Here is a 19,149-nt window from a genome sequence, read left to right as displayed (position 1 = left end):
CAACCATTGTCATTCTATCATCAATGTAACACCTATTGGAATCTCGATTTATTTTGGATCACCCAAAAGTGATCATTGATTGGACCTTAAAAATTATAAAAATTATGCCTATTGCAATGTTTGTTTGATCATTATCATATGCCATATTTATTGATTAATTTACCATGATCTTGCTTGAAATACATGATTGATGTTGATCGTAATGTTAATGTGCTTATGTGATGGGAATAATGTGATCTTAATTGAATATTCATATGATTTGAATGATTTTGGTTTTGATTAAATGTATGATTGGCTTGATTGGATCCATGGGCCCATTTGTTTGAAAAAGGTCCCGGGCACACCCCACCCTGTTTTGCACACACCACATGCACGTTTACTGTTTTACTCACTTACACGTCCCATTTAGCCAACGTGGCACTAGTGCGTGGCCCGGTCTCTTCGGAGATGCGACGTCATTCATGAAATCCACAACTCCAGTCACGTACCTTAGGGTATATCAAACTGGGGGCATCAATACCATCTGATCAGGTGATTCTGAGAAGTATGTTGATGCACCCAGGCTGGAGTGACCTGAGCCTTTGTCCTATTGTAAGCCACACAGTCACATGTCCCGATTGCCAACGTAGTACTAGTACGTGGTCGGTCCCCTCGTGGGATGCCAAACCATTTATGAAAGCTACAACTCTTGACTCGTACCCGTAGGTATAAAAGGTAATCTAAGTATATCAATTGCACTTCTTGGTCAAAACCGGTGCCTAAGCAAGATCTTGCCCCGCTGTACCCTACTGTACGAGGGGGATAGACTACGTCTATTCTAGACGAGAGGTATTTAAGTGGGCCTTGCTCAGCATTGTGCGCCACCTCTCAACTGGAGATCAAACTGGCTGTTTTTGGCTTCAGAGAAGTGAATTGAGGTTTTAGATTATCACCTATACGGTATATCAAACCAAGTCACCACGTATCGAAAGGTATATAGGTGTGCTTGGGCAAGAGTGGCCAGATAAAAATGCATTGCACGTAGTAAGCCTAGAGTCTAGAAACCTTCCCCATAGGTCACGACCCGAACTTATCGTGGGTGTTCCCGGGTTGTTTATTGAATGAATGCCTGTTGTTGGATGAATGTTTGTGAGTGATATGAATGTTGAGATCAAAGTGCATGATTGTCCTCAAGGATCAAAGAAATTTTGTTTTTGAAAATCAAAATGGGTGCACCGACCCAATAAAAAATCCATCTCTTGCAAATGACCCAGCCCAACTCGATCCAACAATCCTGATGGATCGGGCCATTTAAATCGAAATGGAAATCGAGTTTTCAAAGAAGAAAAAGAAAATATTTTTCAAAAAAAAAAAAAAAAAAAAAAAGGAGATTATTTTCCAAAAGAAGGCTTCTTTAGAAGAAACATTTTTCAGAAAATATATTTTCCAGAATAAAATATTTTCCAAAAGAAGTGTTTTCCAGAAAAAGTGTTATTCTCTAGAAAAAAATGTTTTTCAAGAAAAAAATGTTTTCTAAAAAAAAAATGTTTTCCAGAAGAAAATATTTTCCAAAAGAAAAGAAAAAAAGGAAAAATTTGCAAAAGATCTATTTTTGCATGAAAAGTTTTTATGGACCTTGGAAAACTACCAAAAAATGTTGCAAAAAATAATCAGATTTGTGAAATAAAAACATTATTTTCCAATATTTTTCAAGAGTGCAACATAATTATTTTTCTTCTGAATAATCATTGAATGGATGAATTTTTTAATGGATTGGTGCACCAAATTCAATAAAATCTCAGGGTTCATTTAAAATGTTATCAAGGGGGTGACACTGAAATTGGTTAAATTCACCTTCAAAGAGGTTTAAGGGTTATCATTGTATCTAAGCTCAATCGTCCATCGTCTATCTAGGGTTGTAAATCCGGTCAGTTAGAGTAAACGTCAATATCAAGTTAACAGTCAGAAATGACCTCAAATTTCTCAACATCATCCAGTTGTTCTTTGAAGATCATAGTGCCTCAATCCTGTTGGTTGTAAGCAATGTCTCAGTCCTCAGTCCTAATCAAGCCCATTGTGGGTAGTTGTATTGAGTTTTCATGAGTTATTTGAGTTAGCTCGAGTCCAATTTTTCAATGTCATATTTTCTTTAGATCGAGTCTACTCTTTTCCTATTGAGTCGAGTTAGTTTATTGAGTTTATAGAGGTGTCTGTCGTCCCTTCTGAATTTGATTGAATAAAGAAAATTTTTTAATACCTCAAGCGCATTAAAGAATTAACTAATAATCTAGCTTCAAGGATATATTTTTCTCCTGAACAAGAAAGATAAGAGTCGGGCTCAAGAAAGAATGGTCTTTGACCTCGAAACAAAAAATAATTCCTAAAGAGATTCAAATAGAAACCATCTTATCTCTAGAGGAACACAAGGGGATAATGAATTTTCTTAGAAATTTCGAAGACTTGTTCACGTGGGCCTATAAGGATATGTTAGGTGCAAGTTTGGGTGTTGTCTAACACGGATTATATATTGACTCGTCTATATCGATGGAATCAAAGAAGATGTTATAAAATACATCAGCACTATCCTTAATCTTGAGTTGCAAATCACATATTATCAATCGATATGGGGATACCTTTTGAACTGATCTCTGACAATGGGTCGTACTTCAAAGCTTAAATCATTACTCCGTGTTCAAAGTTGAAGATCCGGAATCACAAATCATCCTCCTACCGTCCTCAGATCAATGGAACGGTTGAAGCAGTTAGTAAGAGTATCAAGACTATCATCAGGAAAATGAGTCAATAACATCGAGATTGGTCAGAAAAATTATCATTCAAGCTGTGGACATATCGAGCCCTAATTCGATCCTCTATTGGAGCTACTCCCTACTCTTAGTGTATGGCATGGAAGCAGTCTTGCCAGTTGAAATGAAAATTCCGTCTCTCAAGGTCTTATTGGAAAATCATTTGTTAGAAACAGATTGGGTTCGTCAGCAGTATGAAGAATTAAACTTGATCGAAGAAAACGAGTTAAAGCCCTGTACCACGTGCAAGCTTATCTAAGAAGAGTCACCTGTGCATTTGACAAGAAGGTCAAAGCTCATCATTTACAAGTCAAAGATTTAACTATCAGACTTCAAAGAAAATTGAACACTCCTCATCGACTATAGGAGAAAGTCTAAATTGGAGAAATTCATTCATTAAGGAAATACTATCTGGAAAAGTCGTCAGACTTCAAGATCATGATGGAGGTGAACTACCAGAACCAACCAACCTTGACCAGATCAAGCGGTACTACATTTAAGGAGGCCATCTTTGGCCGAATCAATCCTCATATTACCCAGTTACCCTGTTCAACATATCCTTTCTCAACCCTTTGTAGCCTTTTCAAAAAAAAAAAAAAATGAATGATGCCTTTTTTCTTTCTCAGCCCGATCACCTAACGTAGGGGAGGGAAGCTTCGAACTACGTTTTGGTCTGATCCCAAAATTCTGGGGTACGTAGGCAACCTGAGAAATTACTTCAGGCCCGACCACATCAAAATAAAAAAAAAATCTATTTCCCCACAAAATATAAAAAAAAAATCAAAAAAATCAAGAAAAAAATTCAAAAGAAAAGAAATATCATTCAAAGTGGAAATAAAATTTAAAGAAAAAGAAATAATTTAAAAGGAAATGCCACACAAGGGGCATTTGGGTTTTTGAGCCTCAAAATTCCTTTCTTTTTATACCCAGTCCCAAGCCTACCTATAAAAGTCCTCCTAAGTACCGTACGAGAAGTCAAGGAAGATAGCAAAGCATGATTAGACAGCGACTCCAGAAGTTCAGAAGAGAAGAAAAAGATAAAAAATGATGAAGCCTGCTAAGTTGAAAACCCGAAAAGGGCGACTTAGGCAAAAATTAAGGCAAGCTCGCAAGGTTGAAAATCTGAAAGGACAACTTTGGCAACAATTAGAGCAAAGGAAAAGAGAAGAGCTCGCTAGATCGAAAACCTGAAAAGGCGATCTAGGCAAAAGTTAGAGCAACAAAGAAAAGCAGAAGAAAATCCCAAGCTGAGAGCGGTCCGAGCTGAAACATCAGAAGTCCGAATAATCAAGTTCAATACTTAGCTTAAACCAGGCATAGACTCAGAAGCCACAAGTATCTTGTCTACGATCGATCTGAAAATGTTTACTACCCCAAGTGAACCAAGGGAGATAAGGGTGAATTCTATGATGAGTCTCGAAAGGAAATAATTTTGTACTCTTGAGCCTGACTCAAAACCTTCAATAAAATTAATCAAAATTAAAAGTTGAGTCTTTATTGCGCTTGTGGTAATCAATTATTTCAAACCTTCATACAAGGGGCATTTTCTTTCTTTTGTTAATGTAACTTTTCCCCCTTATACTAGGGGCATTTTTTTATGATGTGTTCAATTATTTTCAAGGCCATGGTCATTGTCAAACTAGGGGCATTTTGTCTTCGAGCAATGTTAATCTTAAAAAATAATAGGAACCCCAAAGTTAAGGTTACCCTCTTGATAACAGTTCTTTCGAAAAACTTTTGAGGTTCAAAAGAAATAAAAACTCAGGTTTTAAATTCATAAAACTTTTTGATAAATCCTTGAGGTTCAAACAAAAGCATATTGGATCTCACATAGGAGATATACCATTCTTTCGTTCTCCAGATTCTTTTCCAGATTCAATCATTCTTGGAATCAATCATTTCTCTTCCAGATTCATTATCTTCTAGATTTATTCGTTCTCCGATTCGTTCTAATCAGTTTTCTCCAAAATTCATTCATTCATTTGCCAGTTTTGCTCAGTCTCCGCCAAGGGTTATCTTGGATTTTGCTCAGTCTCCGCCAAGGGTTATCTTGGATTTTGCTCAGTCTCCGCCAAGGGTTATCTTGGATTTTGCTCAGTCGCCGCCAAGGGTTATCTTGGATTTTGCTCAGTCTCCGCCAAGGGTTATCTTGGATTTTGCTCAGTTGCCGCCAAGGGTTATCTTGGATTTTGCTCAGTTGCCGCCAAGGGTTATCTTGGATTTTGCTCAGTCTCCGCCAAGGGTTATCTTGGATTTTGCTCAGTCTCCACCAAGGTTTATCTTGGATTTTACTCAGTTGCCGCCAAGGGTTATCTTGGATTTTGCTCAGTCTCCGCCAAGGGTTATCTTGGATTTTGCTCAGTCTCCGCCAAGGGTTGTTATCTTGGATTTTGCTCAGTCTCCGCCAAGGGTTATCTTGGATTTTGCTCAGTTGCCGCCAAGGGTTATCTTGGATTTTGCTCAGTCTACGCCAAGGGTTATCTTGGATTTTGCTCAGTTGCCGCCAAGGGTTATCTTGGATTTTGCTCAGTCTCCGCCAAGGGTTATCTTGGATTTTGCTCAGTTGCCGCCAAGGGTTATCTTGGATTTTGCTCAGTCTCCGCCAAGGGTTATCTTGGATTTTGCTCAGTTTCCGCCAAGGGCTATCTTGGATTTTGCTCAGTTTCCGCCAAGGGTTATCTTGGATTTTGCTCAGTCTCCGCCAAGGGTTATCTTGGATTTTGCTCAGTTGCCGCCAAGGGTTATCTTGGATTTTGCTCAGTCTCCGCCAAGGGTTATCTTGGATTTTGCTCAGTTGCCGCCAAGGGTTATCTTGGATTTTGCTCAGTCTCCGCCAAGGGTTATCTTGGATTTTGCTCAGTTTCCGCCAAGGGCTATCTTGGATTTTGCTCAGTTTTCGCCAAGGGTTATCTTGGATTTTGCTCAGTCTCCGCCAAGGGTTATCTTGGATTTTGCTCAGTTGCCGCCAAGGGTTATCTTGGATTTTGCTCAGTCTCCGCCAAGGGTTATCTTGGATTTTGCTCAGTCTCCGCCAAGGGTTATCTTGGATTTTGCTCAGTCTTCGCCAAGGGTTATCTTGGATTTTGCTCAGTCTCCGCTAAGGGCTATCTTGGATTTTGCTCAGTCTCCGCCAAGGGTTATCTTGGATTTTGCTCAGTTGCCGCCAAGGGTTATCTTGGATTTTGCTCAGTTGCCGCCAAGGGTTATCTTGGATTTTGCTCAGATACCGCCGAGGGTTTTCTTAGAACTATGCTCAGTTACCGCCGAGGGTTTGCTCGAACTATGCTCAGCCAGATGTCATCGAGGGTTTGCTCAGATTATGCTCAACCAGTTGCCACCGAGGGCTTTCTCGGATTATGCTTAGTCAGATATCGCCGAGGGTTTTCTCAGATTATACTTAGATAGTTCATTACTCTTTCACCCCGAGTATGTAGAGTAGAACTCCAAGAAATTAGTCCATTACTCTTTCACCCCGAGTAGGTAGAGTAGGACTCCCAGAAAAAGTAGTTCATTACTCTTTCACCCTGAGTAGGTAGAGTAGAACTCCCAGAAAAAATAGTTCATTACTTTTTCACCCTGAGTAGGTAGAGTAGAACTCCCGAAAATAGTTCATTACTCTTTCACCCCGAGTAGGTAGAGTAGAACTCCCGAAAATAGTTCATTACTCTTTCACCCCGAGTAGGTAGAGTAAAACTCCCAGAAAATAAGTCCATTACTCTTTCACCCCGAGTATGTAGAGTAGGACTCCCAGAAAAAATAGTTCATTACTCTTTCACCCTGAGTAGGTAGAATAGAACCCCCAGAAAATAAGTCCATTACTCTTTCACCCCGAGTATGTAGAGTAAAACTCCTAGAAAAAATAGTTCATTACTCTTTCACCCCGAGTAGGTAGAGTAGAACTCCCGAAAAAGAATTCATTACTCTTTCACCCCGAGTAGGTAGAGTAGGACTCCTAGAAAAAATAGTTCATTACTCTTTCACCCCAAGTAGGTAGAGTAAAACTTTCAAAAAAAAATGTTTATTACTCTTTCACCCATGGTAGGTAAAGTAAGACATTCAATTTTTTTATGCTCAATTTATGCTCAGTTATGCTTAGTTTATGCTCAGATTTTACTCAGTTTCACACAGTGCACACACTTGCACACTTGTTCTTTTAGTCAGGGAGAATTATTTAAAATTCAAGGATCTGACGCCATCAGTGAGAGTTAGCACTCAAGGACCTGACAACTTTTTAATTCGGGGAGAGCTTTACCCTCAAGGATCCGAACACCTTGACGAATTGCTAAATCAGGCTGCAAAATGAACTGTCACTAGCTTTGGCATTCGGATATCGCACTATCTACCAAGATAGATTTGCTATCTAGTTTGCTTCAACCCTCTGCCAAAGAGGGGCATCTGTAGACACCCCATTTTTGCATCCGCCTGATTAATCAACTTGTCAACCCGATCGCAAGGATTCCCAATGATGGATGTGTATTCCGTTGCTTTATTTTGTTACCAGATGTGTTTCAGAAATCCGGATGAGGTATCTCGAACTGACAAAACCTTAGAAACCGCGCTACGCTAGGAAAACACAACCCCAAAAACATAGAAATCATCATCTTGCAGACCAAAAAGAAGCTTTACGATAAAAATCACTAAAAATTGATCAAATTATCAAAATACCCCTGACATCAAAACAACCCTAGAGCCTACGTTACGCTTAGGAAAACTCTCTTGAACACATAAAATAACAAATTAAAACCAAATAGATCATTTCACCAATTTTAACAGAATTTGACAAAATTACGAAAATGCCCCTCATAAAGTTCACAATCATTTCACATAAAAATTTTCATAAATGACACAAACCAATATTTTCATTGAATTCCTTACGAAAAATCGATTCTAAAACATCCTAGAACATTAAAAACCGATTTGAAACGTGAAAAGTCCTCTCCGGGGGCAAAACGGTAATTTCACAATTTTCATAATTAAAAAATTCGAAATTAATAAATAAAACATTAAATAATTAAATTTAAACATTAATGAAATTAATTTAAAATTTTGAACCTAAAAATCGATTAATCGGGCTCTCAGGCAAAATTGTTGAGGGTTCGTGGGATATTTCTTTAAGGACCCCTCCATTTGGGGGTCCAAAGAATTAAAGAAATAATGGAAGAGGGTTCTCCAAAAATCAAAGTAAATCAAGCAAGACTGGAGTCAATGTATTAAAGTCAATCAAGTGAGACTGAAGTCAAAATTAAAGTCAATTAAGCAAGACTAAAGTCAAGATATTAAAAGTCAATCAATTAAGACTAAAGTCAAAACATTAAAAGTCAATCAAATAAGACCAAAAGTCATAATAGAGATCTAATTAAATAATAACTCTATCTAATAGAGTTCTAACTTAAAAACAATTCTACCTAAAACAATTTGAATTAAAACACAATTCTACACAAAACAATTTGAATTAAAACACAATTCTACACAAAACAATTTTAACTAAAACACACTCTAATTAAAAGATCTCTAATTAAACACTAACTCTACCCAAATCAACCCCTAAAAACATCTATAAATAGAGGTGCTCACACCCTATTTTCGTATCAAATCATAAATCCTAAGAGAAGTAGGTCTAGAAGCTCCCCTAGCCCCCCATAAACCCTAATTTTGGAGTCCCAACTCCTTAGCTAACATCCCTCTTTCAATTTTAGTCTAGAAAATACCCAAAAGCCTTCTAAAAATACCTCCAAATCCACAACAAACTTGAAGAGTTTAGATTCAAAAACAAGGAGATACCTTGCCTCGGAGATCCGAAGACAAATTCGGAAACAGAACGAAGCAAGGGAGCACGGTACAAGGAGCCATTTTTATCAGATCTGAGGGAGTAAAGTCCTTTTATCGGAAAGGTATTTTTTTTTATTTTCTATTTTTATCTAGGTTTTAGCAATGTAATTTACTTGGGAATTTAGTAGAGACCGGCTTTGGCCGGGCGGGATTGGTGCCTAACACCTTCCAATCCCGTAACATGATCCCCGAATTCAGTTTTCTTGGTTTTAGATTAGTTTTTATCCGTTTAGAGTCATTGAACGGTTCCTAGACCGTAATAACTAGGTGGCGACTCCCAAACCTTAAGGGTCAAAAGCGGATCCGCGCACCCCGCGGATCGAGGGCGCTTTCAGTACTTAAACCTATCAGGTTCTATTTTCTCTTTAGTTCTTTGACTCCTGCTATTCTTAATGATAAAAAATGACAAAGTTCATCATCAGAAAATGGACTCCACTTAAACTGAATGTAGGCATTATTACAACCAGGTTCCTCCAAGCATAATAGAATCTTGAAATAATTAGAATATAAGCAAAATCAATCCCACTAACTATAACCATTTTTCATTGTAATTTCCTTCTTAGATAGTGCAATGGACCCACACATTGATTGTAATGGTTAAGCAAATATTCCCCTTGAAAGAATTTTATCTGTTACATGCTTTTAAAACCAAAGCACTTCAAGATTCTCCTTAATTAAAAACCTGATGATGCATCATAAACCACACATCATATTGAGCACGTATCTTCTTAGCCATCTGATGTTGAAATGAAATTAATTATTTAAAAACATGAAGGAGAACTATAATTGCTTATTCACTTAATTACTATCAAGAAAAATGATGAAAGAAGAACATCACATAAGTAGTTCCTCTACATAGAATCCTGCTTCAAAATGTGTGAAATTTATGACCAGCATAGCAAAGAGGAGCTCCTTTGCTAATTCATAGTTCAATTCTTAGTAGGTTATTATCTCACTGCCTCGAAGTTGCTACACACAGGAAAAAAACCTCATTCGCACCTCCTTATTTTGCTTTCTCTGCTATTTTATCTACTAAGTTTTAAAACATTCTATCTAAACATGTTTCCCAGTCTGTTGTTGTACCCTTGTTAATGAATATTGTTCATCCAAGAAATAAAATATGACTAGGAATTATAAACCAGAGAACCATTCTGCTTCATTTCAAGATTTCGAGGTTTTACACCAAATTTTCGAAGTTTGAAGCTTTTAAGATATGGCCCCTTTAGGAAAAGAGCTACACAAATATACACAATCTCAGCAACCAATTGCTGCCCATGGTTATAATTAGTAACGAAAGCTATAATTAGATTACAATTTTTTTTTTACTTGTTCAATGTCCCTCGACCCCGAAAAACAAGCATTAATCAGCTTCTGATCTTCATCTCCATGCACTACATGCAACCAACTGCCTGTTCATCCAGCCAAGATAGAGCGCTCCATCTCTTTCTTCAAGGCTATATTTGTTGCAGTAGTTCTCCAACAGAGTCTTGATGGTGCCATTGACCACTGAGCTCAATGGATAAGGAGTAAACCCAGCCATTGTCAACCTAGACCTCCACTTCCCATGAAGCTCGTGTCGTTCAATTCTCTCGGCCCCCTCGCACACTATGATATTGACGACGTCTCGGGCCAGGCAGTGCTGCTCAACATTGATCCGCTCCTTGTGATCCCTCGGGAGTGCCAGATCAATCGACTCGAACATAGCAGTATAATAGCCAAGTGTCTCGAGGAACCGTTGGAAGAATGGAGCAGTGTTAGTGTTAGATTCTCATGGATCAGTCCTTTACATCAGTAACACCTTCTGTAGAGATCTGAAATCGTGCTTCAGCTTCTGCAAATTAGATATTAGCAAACATCAGAAGGAAAAAACCTGTAGAATCAAGCTTCGCCTCCTTCTTCCTAACTTCGTCTCCAAGTTGGCACCTATCCAGAGCCTAAAACAACAGAGCGATTTGTTTCAGCAACTTAAGCTAATGTAAGATGTAAATAGCATCATTGATGAAGCAGATATGATGGATGTGCATAATGGGTGCAAATTGGCCGTGAGCAATCATCATATTATTTTGACCGAACTGAACCCTCATGTAATAACATCTATGTAGAAGAGTATCCTATTGGTGAAACCTTTGTGCAAGTTAAAGTTCAACACAGTTTTTAGTATTCGTATAAATGAAAACCCACCTCCCACATCTGTTCATTAGTGTACTCTTTGAGTGGGTCGAGGTTGCTTCCTAAATCGGGGAGATGTTGATACCATCTATCAGAATCTGACCAGCGGCGGGTTCGACAATGCGAAAGAGTGTCTGAATTAGAGTTGATTTACCACTACCCGTTCTCCCAACAATACCCGTCTTGCACGTGAGACCCCGTAAGACAAGTGGCATGTGTGGGGCATAACGGACCTACATACATGTGGCATAGAGATTCGATATGACTAGGAGTCATGTGTACAAGTGAGCATTGCTTATGTTTGACATAGAACACATAGTACCTGCAGATCACAAATATCAACTTCTCCATTTGATGGCCAACGACTGTCTGGCCTATTTGCTTCTATAACAAGAGGAGGTTCACTTGGGATACCTGTGTACTGAAGTATTCTCTCCACAGATATAATTCTGTTCTCAACATTGCAAAGATTCCATATGACTCTGGTTTGTAACATGTTCAAATTAAGTCCATATGTCACCGCTAATCTCGCAATGCCTATAAAACAAAAGAGAAAGAAAAAAAATAGATTAATGTTCTTTCAGTGGGTCAATCGCTCATAATGCTTCACAATGTAGCGGAACATTAGAGCTAATGCGATCAACAGCCAAAGCATACATAATTCTACAGTCACTCCAATTAGTATCATGTATTAAATAACAATAATCTAGCCATAAGAAAGCATTTGAACCAAAAGAAAGAACAATGCATACCATGAGAGGACTCAACATCCAAAATCAAATCAAGTGCATAATCATAGTAAGGGACTTGACCACTTAAGTTGCAAAGATTGAAATCGTCTTGGATGTAATCATCATCAACTTCACAGAAGAATTCATTCCCTCGAAGATTACAGAACCATGAGATCCAAGATGTGTCATCCCCATCAGATCCACTAACATCCGACTCTTCACTATCTGTTTCAGATTCCTCTCCAAATAATTTCAGCCAAGAAAATCATCACCAAATCAAAGAGAAGGATGACATCATATTTAGTTATATGTCACAAACCCAAAAAAAATTCAGTACATAAGTCAATGTGAGAATGCTCAGGAATCAGGATATGAGTTAATGTAACTTGTCCTTGTGGATGAGTAGCAACCAGTTACTCTTGTACCATTATAAAAGAAATTCAAACCAAAACAACTTAACATCAAAATACTAAGCAGTGCTGTATTTGTAGTACGGTAGAGGGATGTGAACTAACCATAATTACCTACATGAGAACATGCAGTAGTTTCTCATCAACCACAGGAATTAAAAGCTGCAGTTGGAGGAAAATAGATCTTTTCTCATCAACCATCCAATAATTACTCCCAATCTGAAGAATCTGAAAGAGAATCTGTGATAACAATATCAATGGCATGAGAGCTCTTTTATATGCCATAGTAATAAATTTCCAGTACACTTGAAGACCAACTCTGCCTTTCTCTCTTTCTTCCTCTTGAAGAATCTGTGCTTTTGGCCCAGCTATCTCATCTGTTTTTTTTTTCTTTTCTGAGTGCAATCATACACTAAGTGTAAAGAAGATTTTTGAGTGAAGTTTGTGGAGTGCAAATGGTGGCATATTTGATTTCACAATCTTCTTTTTTCAAAAATTCTATTAATTGAGAACATCATGGTCTTTATCCACAGACATTCCACTTGTGCATATTCGAGTAATCTGTGTGGTTTCTTGTAATAAAAATAATTCCCATTTATTTTTGTTAATAACAAAATTATAGAAAAACAAAGAGTCGACCCCAAATTTTTGGGAAGAATAGAAACAAATCTCATCACAGACCAACTCAAGCATTTGACATAGACAAATCTAACACAGTGTGCTTACTTCTTAAAGTTTTTGACCAATGACTGATTAAGGTTTGGATCTCATGGAAGCCTTAATGGATAATAATAATCTATTTCATTTTATTTAAATGACTCGGTGTGAAATCAGTCACAATCAGAGCACTAATGATCGTCCATAGTCTGTATAGTGGAAGATAAAAGCAAATGTGCACCTTGAAATTTCATAAAATCGATTGGGTGGGTATAGAAACTAAAGGTGGGAAACAAACCCAAAATAAATAAGATAATTTTCTCTGTAACTGTATGTCTTGTAGACTATGTAATCACATACCTAGGATTAGGGCTCCTTTTCACCACTTTCTGCCCATATTTGCGCCAGCGGTACCCATCATCCAAGACGGTGATGTGAGTTTGAAGAGGAAGAAGAAGACAAAGATGGAGATTGATTTGTGTTGAAACGAGGTTAGAAACGAAGAAGTGGAAGAAGAAGACGAAGATGGAGAACTCTCTGTCAAAGAGGAAGAGAGTGAAGAAGAAGACGAAGATGTCGTTCGATCTGTCGAAGAGGAAGAGAGTGAAGAAACGAAGACGAAGATGCCGTTCGATCTGTCGAAGAGGAAGAGATTGAAGAAGAAGACCAAGATGGATGGAGAAATCAGATCTGAAATTTCGTTTTTATTTTTTTATTTTGTTAACGGGGAGGTAGTTCTAAATTTAGAAACTTCATCGTTTTAAAATCAAATCGCGATCTGGACCGTCTATCAAGTGAATATCGAACGGCTGTCTTCGTGAGTCGCGATGTGAGTCGCAATATGAGTCTTAGGAACGCGACCCAAAGAAAAATATACGCAGCGGAACAATAATTGACTAACATATTTGGCCCATAAAGAATTGTCACAAGGTTATTTTGGCCCTATTTGCAGAAAGATGCAGCACTGTACGTCAAGCATTATGATAGTTGCCAAAAACACGAAAAGATAATTCGACAGCTAGTTGAGCAGCTCAATTCCCTCGTCAACCCATGGCCATTTGCGCAATGGGGAATTGATCTAATATGCTTGCTGCCACGGGCACCAGGTAATTTTACTTTCTTGCTAATGACGACAGATTATTTCACCAAGTGGGCAGAAACACTTCCTTTAACTAAAATACAACAACAAGAAGTTCAGAAGTTCATGTGGGAGAATATTATATGTAGATTTGGTCTGCCACGCTCCATAGTTTTTTATAATGGGAGACAATTCATGAGAGAGCAAATCAGAGATTTTTGCAACAATCATGAAATAACACAATTATTTTCCACACCCCAGTATCCACAGGGCAATGGATAGGCGAAGGCTACAAATAAAATGCTGATAGACCTTTTAAAGAAAATATTGGGGGAAGCAAATGGTAGGTGGACAATAGTCTTGCATGGAGTCTCATGGGCCTACAAGACAACCACCATAACTTCCACAAGGATGTCACAATTTGCTATGGCCTATAGCATAGAAGTAGTAATCCTTACAAAAAAACAACTTCCCTATGGTACAGACCAAAGTAGTGCAGACTAACCAAAATAACCAATAGATAATTGCGAAATTAAATCTGTTGGAAGAAAAGCGAGAAACATCATTGATAAGACTAAAACATTATCATAAGAAGCTGCAAAGCTATTTCAACAAGAAAGTCCGTCATATGCAGTTCAGTGAAGGAGATTTAGTGTTGTAAAGGGTGTTCTTGAATACAAAAGAACATAATAGTGGTAAGCTGGACGCTAATTGTGAAGGGCCATATAGAGTAGCAAGGGTAGGCTAGAAAAGAGTCTATTACTTGATAACGATATCCAATCAAAAACTACCTAGACCGTGGAATGCTTGTAACTTGAAAATGTATTATCAATAAATATTTTTTTTCCTTAATCGTTATTAACTTATACACAGGAATTAACCTATTGGAGGGATCCCACCTAGATCCAGGCCTACGTGGGTCTTCTATGCTTAATTGGGAGAGTAAGAAGTTGGTCGGGGCCCAACTCTAACACGAATAATAATAGCATTAATGTGGATCCCACTTGGATCTGAACCTACGCGGGTTTTCTTTGCCTTCATTGACAAAGTAAAAAGTTGGTCGGGGTCCTACTTTGTCACGAGTTTCAAAAGCACTTAAGTTGGATCCAACCTGGATCCGAGCCTATGTAGGTCTTCTCTGCCTTAATTGGCAGAGTAAAAAGTTGGCCAAGGCCCAATTCTGATACAACTAACAAAAACACTAATGCGGATCCCATTTGGATTTGGACCTACGTGGGTCTTCTCTACTTCCATTGGCAGGGTAAGAAGTTGGTTGGGGTCCTACTCTATCATGAGTTCAAGAGCACTAAATTTAGATGTTGAAAGAGTCAAAAGTTGAAGTAGAGTTAAAGTCTCTTTCAAGGAGAGCAGTAAAATTAGTTGTTGAAAGAGCCAAAAATTGAAGCAGAGTTAGAACCTTCTTCAAGGACAGTAACTTGAGAGTTGTTCCATGGGTCTACTACCTTTATCCACTAGAAGGTTCCACCAAAATAAAACTTATTTAAGGTAGAACCTAGGGGAAGTGTTTAGTATGCATGAGCAGTTTAAGTAGAATAACAACGTAATAAGCAAAATGCATAAGCAATTTATGCAAAATAACAACATAATAAGCAGAATGCATAAGTAATTTAAGCAGAATAGCCGTATAATAAGCAGAATGCATGAGTAGTTTAAGCAGAACAATAGTTTAAGCAAATCAGAGTGAACAACGTTGTAGTTCTGTTAAGGGGTTGCACAAGCGTAAATAATGTATTAGTACGATAGCTTGAGCAAAGTAAGTGATGAGACAGACCAGATTTATTGGAATTCTTAAGTAATGCATAATGCTGGAATTTATGCTAAGTTAGAAAACAAATCAGCAGATTGTGCAGGTAGTAGAAATCAGTAAAAAAAAATTGTGAAGTAAAACTGTCTCATTAATAGGCAAAAGAAAGCACAAGAGAGAGATCCCAAAGTTGGGATGGTACAAAATACAACAACAAAAACATAGAGCAGATCTTCATTCAAGAGTGGTAGGTTGGCTAGCAGAAGACAAAGTCTGAGTAGCAAAAATAGGATGATCAATTTCAGAAGCAAAAAGAGGAGGATTGCCCCCAGTAGTAGAACTCAGAGGGTTAGCCGCTTCGTCCTGGTCCACGTCAATAATAAGGACAGGTGGCATGTCAGAAGCCAAAGTAAGTGGCAGATCGTTGGTCTGGGCCAAATAATTAGTCGCCTGGATAGGATTCAATTCTAAGGTAGACCCAGCTTCCATGAGCTAACTAGGGGTCGTCCTGATATAGCCACAGGGTTCCCTTCTTCATCCAGTTGGAAGGATGGGTACGCCCATAGAGGGTTCCATTTCATCCAATCCAAGGTACGTTCCTGGCAGGCGAAATCAAAAGGGCGTCATCCATGTCTTTTTCGTTGTCCCCTTCTTCATCCTCATTCTCGTATTGCACTCGAGCAGCCTCAAAGCCTTCGTGGTAGGCTTTAGTAGAAGCCTCATTAGCCATCCGTGAGTATTGGGCTTGTGTAGACACCCCAATTTGCACGAACTCATTAGGAAAATCCAAATTTTCTCAAATTGATTTCAATTAAGAACTTAGCTTCTCAACGGGTCCGCATTGCCTCTTGACATCATTTTCATACATACATACAAGCATCATGTCATATAATTTGCATACTCAACCTTGCCCCTAATCCAATCTAATTCCATACCACTTCCATTATCCAATCCAAATCCATATCCATGTTTCATTAACCAATCCATCACCCATACCCTAACCCAAGTCCATAAAAAAAATTCATATCTTAATCAAAGCAAGTCACCCTAGGACCTAACCCATCTCCATACCCATTATCCATAAATCAAGTCCATCTCCTAACCTAAAGACCATAGTCAAAATCCATCCCCTAAGCCTAATATTTAGCCCATTTTCTCACACCTCCTTAAAAGATGACACATGTTGATCTCTCATAAGCCCCCAATACCCAATGCATTATCTAATTGGAGAGTCAACTCTCTCTTGTGAAAATTTAAGAATGCCCTTCTTGAAAATGTTGGTCAAACCAAAAAGGTTTTTGGGTCTTTGGTAATAATCCATAAAGTTGACAAAACTTCCAATCATACCCTCAAAAGGTGGGAATCTTCAAGTATATACATGAAATTCTCCCATTAATCCATTTCAAAAATATACATCCACCCTTTGCTTTATGAGTTATTTACAAATGAACCAAGGTCTATTTTTTACATACCACTTCACATTTACACATGCCATTTTCCTACTCACCCTCCCAAAAGTATTTTTGTTCTCCCGTTAGTTCATTTCAAAAATATATATCCACTCATTGCTTTATGAGTTATTTACAAATGAACCAAGGTATATTTTTCACCTACCACTCTACCTTTACACATGTCACTCCCCTATTCACCATCCCAAAAGTATTTTTTTTTCTCACCTCTATTTACTAAAAATCAAATATTAAAGAATGCTTTTAGGTTTCTTCACAGATGTCATCTTTACCCTCATACAAATGAAAAATAAAAAAAGAAATAACTTAAACCTTATGTCCATTCTTTTTATTTTTAGGGTTTGACCACTTTATCTTTAAAAGTTTTTCAAAAATGCTATAAATACCATCATTTTTATGAACAATTCATGCTCTCAATCCCCCATCTCAAACTAAAACTCTATCAAAATCCCTACTTATTCTCTCATATCTCAACCTTCAACTGACTTAACCCTCTATTACATCCTCCAACTCTCAAGCTTAAGTTCATTCAAGACCAAAGGGATAAGGTGGGTATAGATAGGTTTTTTTTCTTTTATTCTATTTTAACATTTGCACCTTCTTATTTTATCATTCTCATTTTTCTTTTTAGAAATCTTTTGGATGTAATAGAGAACGATCATTCATCTCGAGTCGATTAAACTTCACCTTGGGTATGGAATGCTTTAGGGGGTTTGGTCCAAAGGATGGAAGTTGAAGCCCTTGTAAACACATTATTAGCTCATGCATCATAGTGTACACTATGCACACACATAACACATGCTTGACAATGATGAAAAATTGTATAACTATCTTGATGGGATTAAAACACTAAGTTTCTAACTAAGCATGCATGCATTAAGGTTATGGATATAATGGAACTCCATCTATAGAACTTCTCTAAAATCCTAAATCAACATTCCAACTCATGTAAAAATGTGATGACTCCATGGGATACCCTCTTCCATAGGATATTTCTCATGTCAACACTAACATTAAACTCTCTTTCAAAGAGGTACAAACCTACCATATACACTTCATATATTTCATGCATTTTGTAGTTATGTTAATCTTTTCAAAAATGGCCAAATTTAAAAGGTAACCACCTTAGGTGGAGAGAATAGGGTGCCTAACACATCCTCCATTCTCTAACCGAATCCCCTTACCTAGATTTTAGTTAGACTATACCTTTTCTATGAATGAGAGTCACAAAAGTGTCATGAAAAATAATTTTTCATAAAAATAGATTCGGATGCCCATTTAAACCCATTTCCAAAAAAGAATGGTGACGACTCTAAACAACATAGCATTGAGGTTCAAAGATGAACATTCCCATGTCTACAACTTGACAACTCCACTGGGAACGTTGCGGGTTTAAACCATGACTATTTGGCCATTTTTGCAAAATTTTTTAAAAAAAATTCGATATATGTTCTCTAACCTTTTTATTGTTTGTGTTTGTTTTAGTACTTTGCTCTTTATTTTTTTTGGAAATGGTTGTAATATTGTCATTTTCTTTGGTGAGTTGAATATTTATAAGGAGAGTTGATACTTTTTATTTTTTTTAAATGCACTTGTGCACTTACGCTTGCATAGCGTATTACACAAACCTCCCTTTACTTATGAAAGTTTAAAACCCGGATGGCTAATAGTTTCACAACTCGAAATCGCTTATTTTAGGTACAAGGATGAATACATCTAACCTAATCACCAACCTAAGATGTGTGTACTTCGTTATGCATTGAGGTTTGAAGAATGGGTAACCGTGAAACCACTTATAGCCACATGCATTAAACACGATTAGAGGCTTAGGACACAATTTTGGAAAAGTGATTTATCAACCTCCTCATTGTTGTAATTTTTTTCGATCCAAGGAGACAATTTTGTAAATTTTCTTTTGAAACCCATGAAGGCAACATTGTATAAAATTTAGGAGTTTTTTTCTTTTACTCTCCCTAGGTAAAAGGGGAGCATCTTTATTTTCAAGTTTACTCATCTTACTTTGCATAAAAAAATAAAAATAAAAAATTGAAATTTTTTTGGCCCAAGAACAACAAATGTGAATAATGCACTCAAAACCAGTGATCATTGTGCTCATGGCAGATTTTTGAAAAAAGAAATGTTTCTGGTTCGTTTTTGCAAAACGCATAAACATAAATTATACCTCTTCGTTTTTGAAGTATGGATAGGTATAATTTATACCTATCTATTTTTGAAAAACAGATAAAAAAAAAATTATT

The 19,149-nt window shown here is 37.4% G+C and overlaps 1 long non-coding RNA gene across 1 annotated transcript; it reads right to left on the bottom strand.

Annotated features, from left to right (window-relative positions):
- Positions 1–9,743: 9,743 nt before the first annotated feature.
- LOC147401513 (uncharacterized) lies at positions 9,744–11,272 on the bottom strand. Its single transcript, XR_015178542.1, has 3 exons — positions 11,104–11,272; positions 10,794–11,014; positions 9,744–10,546 (listed from the first exon to the last, which is right to left on the bottom strand). It is a non-coding gene; the product is annotated as an uncharacterized LOC147401513 (long non-coding RNA).
- Positions 11,273–19,149: the final 7,877 nt, after the last annotated feature.

This window comes from Akebia trifoliata, chromosome 5 (assembly GCF_017979445.1).
Source record: "Akebia trifoliata isolate Shusen 1 chromosome 5, ASM1797944v1, whole genome shotgun sequence".
Taxonomy (NCBI): Eukaryota; Viridiplantae; Streptophyta; class Magnoliopsida; order Ranunculales; family Lardizabalaceae; genus Akebia; species Akebia trifoliata.
Note: the sequence above shows the minus strand (reverse complement) of the source record. Positions and strands in the feature narration are given on the sequence as shown.